Below are 8,562 nucleotides of genomic sequence, written 5' to 3' on the forward strand. Positions count from 1 at the left end.
CAGAGACAGCCATCTCCCTGTAATTCGCATCGTTCCCTGTATCTGATATCCCAATGTATCTATCCATTATTTGCAGGGCCCGATGAAAATATTCATATGCCATTTAATTTTCCCTCTGTTTTATGGAGAAAATTCTTCTCCACTTAACAGTAATGGGGAAATACAACTCTAGTTGCCTGTTAATTTGTTCCACATTCTCCTGATTGTGTTCGTTAGTCATAGGACCATCCAACTCTAATCTACAATCAGTGATACATTTTTGGGTGTCAATATTAGGGGGTAGGCATGCTTTTAATAGTATCCGCCAATCTTTGTTATCTGGTTCAAGAGCATTACCCAGATCTCTGATAAACTTCTGACATCTGGCTAAATACTTCTGTGGATCTGGGAATTCTGAAATGATTGACCGCAGCTCAGCTCTGGACCACTGGCAATACATTGCAGTATTCCTGGTGAGGATTACTCCCTGACTATCGGTTCCCCCATTAGGAGTTACTATTTCCAAGACAGGATGTAATTCCGTTCCTAATCTGTTTGCTGTAAGGTGTTGCTGTCTCTGTGCAATGACCCGTCTTACACTTACCGGTAGCTGTGACCTCACCAGTTCTTTCAGTGGGGAATACTGTTACTGCTCTAACTGGATGGACAGGCCCCACCTGAGTTTCCTGCAAGGCGACTGCCTGAATGAGAGCTGCAATTTGGCTTGGTCCTTCATCTTCCTGTCCTGTGACCTATAACCTTGAAAAGACTTTAAAACAGAATTCATCTTGCAAAAATTTAGGGTTAATACATTTCTCTTGCATTATACTATCATTCATAGATATACCATTGATTGTAGCCATCTTTTCCCTCTCGACCTGTGTCAATAATGGTGTGTTTGTGTCCTCATTCCAGCTAGGTTTGGAACCTCCTGCACGAGCCAATTCCCTTTGCATTTCCCCCTCTTGTTGCCATAATTTTAAACAATCATTATGTCTAATCCTTTGTTTTCCGGATTTAAGAAGACATATTTTACTGCTTACATTCTGCAGTACCTCTGGTTCAAAGCTGCCCACCCTAGGGAATGGTACCCTATCTTTGTCAGTCATACGTAACCATTCATTGCAGGCACGTGGTGGCCACACACACTACTGAGCCTCATTTTGACTTGTTTTAAGGACATTACATCAAAGTTGGATCAGCATGTAGTGTTTTTTTCCACTTTAGTTTTGAGGGTGACTCCAAATCCAGACCTCCATGGGTTAATAAATTTGATTTCCATTGATAATTTTTGTGTGATTTTGTTGTCAGCACATTCAACTATGTAAAGAACAAAGTATTTAATAAGAATATTTCATTCAGTCAGATCTAGGATGTGTTATTTTAGTGTTCCCTTTATTTTTTTGAGCAGTGTATATATTTATATATATATTTATATATAAATACACGCACACATACTCCTGCTATTACAATTTGTTAGGAATTATATATATATATATATATATATATACAAATATATACATCTCCAAGAGTTTAGACTATGAATGTTATTACCTCAGATTTCTAAATGTCTGGTTTGTATTTTTTTATATATTGCTAATTGAGTTTCTCCTCAACCTAGGTTTCTGGGTGTTGTCTTTTTGTTTGTCTTGTCTTCAGGTAAGACAATGACAATCAAGTACTTATTGCTTTTGATGGAAACTAGGCTACCCTAGGATAATAGGAGTGAACAAAGGTGTTTGCCTTCTTCATAGAATTTTAAAGCTTTGTGCAAATAAGGCCATTGTATTTGAGTCTCTGGGAGTTTAATTTATGTGTGACCGATCTTCATGCTATTAAGAAGAGAAAGCAGGCAGTGGGGGATTTAGGCAATATATGGATTAGATTTAGGATATGTCTTTGTGGCTTTTCCATGTGAGTACAAATTCCACTGTAATTACTCATACCACGCTCTAATGCGCTGGACCGCAGGAGCGACCATACGCAAATTGCGAATATGTGCACGCACAGACGAATACGTATGCACACGGAGGACATCTATGTGGTGTTTGTACGTAATGTGTGTGTTGTAATATTTTCTGACTTAGACATAATATACACGGCTAATCAATGGTCCCAGTGTAACATTACAAATCAAATTGTATCTAGTTAAAAACAAAGTGGACATGTAACAATATAAAAAGCATCAAATGTGTAACAACCAGCTACTTTGTTAACTCATTCTAGCAGTATCAATCATTGATTAGCCATGTATATTATATGTGTTACCCTTCACAGCCCCAGCACGTCAGCCGGTCGGAACAGAGCTGTGTCACTTCCGGGGGTGTAGTGGATACAGGACCGGAAACCGGGCAGCATGTCAGGAGGCAGCGGGGAGGATTTCTAAACTCACTAAGTATTTAAGCACTTTATTGTTTGTTTGTCTTTATCCAGACGAAGGGGCTGAGACCCCAAAACATAGAGAATACTACAATAAAAGCACCGTATTCATCACTTTAACAAGTCTCTCAGTGCCGCTTGTATGGAGGTCTTATGAACGGGAGGACGCACTCTCATTTAAGAGGGCAAGGGAACAATGTTTTATAATGGAGGGAAGCCATAAGAGTGCCGGGTAAAGTGGTTCTGTATACGTGCATAGGATCCTTGCAATAGGGTTTCCAAAGCAGTAACCAAGGCACCCGCCCATCCCCCACTGTTAATCAGCAGGAGTCTCTTCACCGCACTCTCACAGAGATTTTACACTTCAAGGAATTTTGCACAGCACTTGCACTTTTTATAAACAGCATCATGTCAACAGTCAGTGAGACGGCAGTGGAAGGAGCTATGTTTTTTCTTCAATGTGACACCAATGAAACTCTGAGTTTCTCGGGTGCAGAGGTTGAGAAAGTCCTCTATAAAGAACCCATATTTGATACCACGATGGGATCCACTAATGAGGATCAATACAGAGATTTATTCAAACTCCGCAAAAGAGAAATAGACTTTTTGTACCATGCAATGATGCTCTCTGACTATCACAGAGCTAAGCAAATAACAAAGGGGTTTAGAATCCATAATACACCGACCATTGGCAGATTAGATGCCAACTTTTGTAGGAAGTGGATATCGGTCCTAGAAAAATGTTCGATGGACCTGATTGTATTAGTAATAGAGGAGTCAACTCGTGAGCTGAATATCACCAAAGAAAAGTTAGCCCAATTCGAACAGGAACATGGAATCACAGCCGATGCACCACCTGATTGGCTAAGCAAGTTATCAGGCGAAGTTGAGCAATATAAAATAAATCTGATAAAATTCAAAAAACAGAAAAAACAACGGGTACAGCAAGATTATGACCACCATAGGGTGTATACGTGGCTAGGGAACAATGCCAGTAAACCACAAACTGAGCAGGTGATACAGTATAGAAAACACTTCCAATGCCCCCATTACTCTAGTACCTCGATGAGTGATGCGGAGTAACAAGCCCAGGGGAACCCACGAAAGGAAAGGGATGTCCCTTTAGGAGTGCGCACCAGGGCAATCCTGGCAGGCAGAGAAGTACCCAGACGAGGAGAGGTGGCCAGACGAGGCAGCAGGAGAGGGTCAAGCGCAGGCTTGAGGCCACCACATGGGAAAAACAGCTAATATTTAACCTATCCGCTAAACCATTATCAGCAGCGGAGGAGCAAGTACTCAGTAGAGGACTATCATTTGTGCCGACAAGTACTTTGGATCCATTTCAGTGGAAATTTGAGACGTACTTGGTCCCTTAAATTAAAAGAACATTTTGCTAAACAGGGACCATATAATACTGATCCTGGCACCACACTGATTCCTCCGCAGGTGAGACAACTGTCGAAGTCTACCTTTGAACCTAATACAGTCAACTCTTCTGTTAGGACTTTTAGTCGAATGCTAGAAACTGTGAATGATGAGTTTCAGGACAAAGTCTATTCTAATTTGTCTAAAATTGAGTATAAAGCATTAAAAAATCTGGGTAAAAGGGAAGATATTGTCATCAGAAATGCAGATAAGGGTGGGGGTATAGTGGTACTAGACATAGATAGTTATAAGACCGAATGTACTAGGCTTCTATCTGATACTAATACGTATGGTATATTATCTGCTGATCCCACTAATTCCTATAAACATGAGCTGGATGAAATGTTGTAAAATGCAGTGAAGTCTAACATAATTACAGATATGACCAAGAAAGCCTTATCGATAGAATACCCGATTGTGCCAATATTCTATGTTATTCCCAAATTACATTAGGATAGTGTCAATCCACCTGGCAGGCCTATCATATCGGCCAGGGGATCCTTGTGTGAAGCTATCTCCTGGTACTGTGACTATTATTTACAACCATGTATACAAAACACACCGACACACCATAAAGACACCTCTACATTATTACGCAATTTAGAGGTGATGGGTGAATTGACACAGGATGTGGTTTTGGCATCTATTGATGTCACGAGTTTGTATACCTGTATACCACATGGGGCGGGAGTGGCTTCAATCAGACATCTGATTATGAATAATCCCTTGTACACAGGCCCAGATATCGACTTTTTTTTCTTGAGTTCATTCTTTCTCATAATTACTTTATATATGATAAAAAGTTTTATATACAACGCACTGGCTGTGCGATAGGGTCGGCAGTAGCTCCGACATTTGCCAACACATTTATGTGGGAAACTGAAAGAAAGATCTTTCTACAGGATATTAACGTATCCTTACGGTTACAATTATATCAGAGGAAAGTAGATGACGTGCTAATTTTTTGGTTGGGACATGAGTCTGATCTTATTTCTTTAGTGGAACAACATAATAGTACAGATAGCCCCATTAAATTTACCATGGAGATCCGTAACACACAGTGAACAAGCCACCCCAGGTGAAACGGCCGTCTGTGTTATGTGGTGCTGAACAGTGCACGGTTCAGCCCACCAACTTTCCTGGTATCGTATTATCCATGTCAATTTTGATACTTATTTAATCTACCATCAGGTAAACTGCTAAATTCATTTTCTTTTCTCAATGTGATTTGTTATATGTTAACCAGTGCGATAATTTAATACCGTACCTTATCACATATATTCAGTCTTTCTCTTTCACATTTCCAATATTTGTGGATGGTCAGTTTAACCCTACTTGAACCATACCCCAGTCACTCCAAAATAAACCTCTTCCAGGTTTATGGGATCTTTATTTTATTTTAGAAATTGGTATATATATAGAAACTTTAAGATACCTGGGTAATTCCACACTTGTTTTTCTATAAGTCCAGGTAACCCACCTCTCCCATCCACTGCCCATCTATGGTGCAGTGAAAAACAAGGGGCGGGCCCTGCGCTTAATTGTTTCCTATACCTCACTTACTCAGTACTTATTCACCTGATATGCCAGTCATATGAGTTCTCGGTAATACAACAATTACAGACAGACTGTGCATCTCAAGGGACAACAAAAGTACTCTTTTTGGTATGTGCCAATAACCATACACTCTCTCATTCACAACCTATGTGACATTACTGCCATATCTCTCTGGCTACGCCCAATCTCGCCTGATCTTGGAAGCTAAGCAGCGAGGAGCCTGAATAGTACCTAGATGGGAGACCACTAGGGAATCTCAGGTGCAGTAATAGATATCTGTATCCTTATGTGAAAAGCAGAGGTGTTGGAGCAACCTTTGACCCTACTGATTTTCATACCTATTTTCCTCTTTCAATTGTCTGATTTCAGACTTATAGAATATATTATCTACCAGTCCCTTAAAGTCTTATCTGTGTACACACTTGATTAGAAACCTAGAATTAGCAGTTCACCTCCCACAAAGATACCAGGATACATTCATCACAATTGGCATCGGTCAATGGACTTATACTTCTAGTCTACCTGAAATTGTTGTTATATCATACGCCATTGTGACCTATATTAGAAACCTTTCTCTTTATGTAGAAACCAAATTCGGATATTTTCATCTAAGGTGTCACTGTCATCTCATTTGTTACATGATTTGAGAATTTTCATTCTTATTTGTAATTTGTAATTTTAAAATTTCCTTAGAATCTACACTCAGATTTCTAAGATAAAAATATAAAGAGGTCTAGATTAATTTTGTCCTCTTCTCTCAGGACTATATATATATATATATATATATATATATATATATGTGTGTCTGTCAATGTACTACCTTTTTATCTTATTCTAATTAAAAGTTAAGTTTTATTTAAGCGTGCCCCAACACAGAGTCTTTCTTTCCCTCTTAAACACCACGAGATCCGTAACACACAAATTCACTTTTTGTATATATATATATATATATATATATATAGAGAGAGAGATCCATAATGGTAAAATTAGCACTAGTTTGTTTACAAAACCCACGGATAGAAATAACCTGCTCAAATTTGATAGCTTTCACCCCAGATCTACAGTTAAAGGTCTCCCTTTTTCGCAATTTATACGCATATGTCGCATTAATAATAACAAAGCGACAAGGGATCTTCAGCTGGAAGAAATGCATAATAAATTTGTACAGAGGGGTTACCCACTGAAAGAGCTGAAGGCAGCCAGGGATAAAGCGTTGAAAATAACCAGTAAACAATTACTTAAACAGAATAAACAGAAATCGTTAAGAGGGCGATTTCCTTGGGTCACTGAGTACAATACCAGTAGCACACATATAGCAAAAAAGGCACGACTACTGTGGCCGATAGTAGCTACTGATAAGGACCTGGGTGATGTCTATCAGACAAAACTTCTTTCCAGTTATACAAAAAAAACGTAGTATTAGAGATTTTGGAGTCAAGACTGATATCTCAGGTTTCTCTGCAGGTTCTGATACTAAGAATTTTTTAAAACACAGGAATGGCTGCTACAGATGCAGTGGATGCACTACGTGCAGTTACCTTACTCCAGGGAACTTTTTTCAGCATCCACATACTGGCAAGAAATATATTATATACCACCCACTTACATGCAGCTCTAGGTTTGTAATATATTTGCTTACATGTCCTTGTGGACAGGGCCGGACTGGCCATCTGGCACTTCTGGCAGATGCCAGAAGGGCCGATGGCCACGTGGGCCGGTCCAGCGGTCACTGAGACGTGCTGCCGCTCAGTCCGGCGGCAGCGCGTCTCAGCTGTCAGGCTTGGAGAGCTGTGAGGGACGGGGGTGAGAACGCCGGGCGCCCGCCAGCACGGCTGTGTCTGGCGCGGCGCGTATAGCGGACTTCAAAGCAGCCGCCGGTTCATGAGCCAATCAGAGCTCGCGGACCGGCAGCCAATCAGAAGCCGCCGGTCCGCGAGCTCTGATTGGCTCACGAACCGGCGGCTGGTTTGAACGCTATACGCTGCCGCGCCAGACACAGCCGTGCTGGTGGGCGCCCGGCGTTCTCACCCCCGTCCCTCACAGCCCGGAGGAGGAGGAGCAGCAGCAACAGCAGCAGTTTAGCAGCGGTAAGCAGCTGCAGCACTGGCTGCTGTGGGGGCAATTGTATACCTGGCACTGTGGGGGCAATTGGCTGGCACTGTGGGGCAATTGTATACCTGGCACTGTGGGGGCAATTGGCTGGCACTGTGGGGCATTTGTATACCTGGCACTGTGGGGGCATTTGTGGATCTGGCACTGTGGGGGCATTTGTGTACCTGGCACTGTGGGGGCAATTGTTTACCTGGCACTGTGGGGGCAATTGGTTACCTGGCACTGTGGGGGCATTTGTATACCTGGCACTGTGGGGGCATCTGTATACCTGGCACTGTGGGGGCATCTGTATACCTGGCACTGTGGGGGCATTTGTATACCTGGCACTGTGGGGGCATTTGTATACATGGCACTGTGGGGGCATTTGTATACCTGGCACTGTGGGGGGCATTTGTGGATCTGGCACTGTGGGGGCATTTGTGTACCTGGCACTGTGGGGGCAATTGTTTACCTGGCACTGTGGGGGCAATTGTTTACCTGGCACTGTGGGGGCAATTGTTTACCTGGCACTGTGGGGGCATCTGTATACCAGGCACTGTGGGGGCATTTGTATACCTGGCACTGCACTATCGGGGGCATATAATGTAAATTTTGATTCATACCGGGTGCTGTAATGTGAATTTTGTCTTATACTGTGTGGTATAATGTGAAAGGGGCAGCAGTACTAGATAGTATAAGGGGTCCTACTATTGTGGTGCATAATGCGTATAAGGGGTGTATGGTGTGGTAAATTACACTGAAGACCACACCCCCTTTTGAGTGACCACGCCCCCTTTGAGTGGCCACGCCCCCTTTTCCGGAGCGCGCGCCTTCGGCCCGCGCTTAATTACAAGCCTCACATTTCCATACCCCCACTTAAAAATTTCCACTTCAACCACTGGTTGTGTATATTTTAATAGAGAATGATGTACGCCTGTATGTTGTTAGAATATTAATTATATTTGTAAGAACATAGACTAATAAGTGGGAGGAGTCAGGAATAGTAAGGGGAGGAGTCACAGAGGTGGGCCTGTGTGCTTCAAAAATGCCAGGGCCTATTTTTAGTCCCAGTCCGGCCCTGCTTGTGGACTTGCATATGTCGGTAAAACCGACTGTGAAATTAAGACCAGG

The 8,562-nt window shown here is 42.1% G+C and overlaps 1 pseudogene; it reads left to right on the plus strand.

The window, feature by feature from the left end:
• Nucleotides 1-5,493: 5,493 nt before the first annotated feature.
• Nucleotides 5,494-5,612, plus strand: LOC134935007 (5S ribosomal RNA; annotated as a pseudogene).
• The last annotated feature ends 2,950 nt before the right edge of the window (nt 5,613-8,562 follow it).

Source organism: Pseudophryne corroboree, chromosome 1 (assembly GCF_028390025.1).
Source record: "Pseudophryne corroboree isolate aPseCor3 chromosome 1, aPseCor3.hap2, whole genome shotgun sequence".
Taxonomy (NCBI): domain Eukaryota; kingdom Metazoa; phylum Chordata; class Amphibia; order Anura; family Myobatrachidae; genus Pseudophryne; species Pseudophryne corroboree.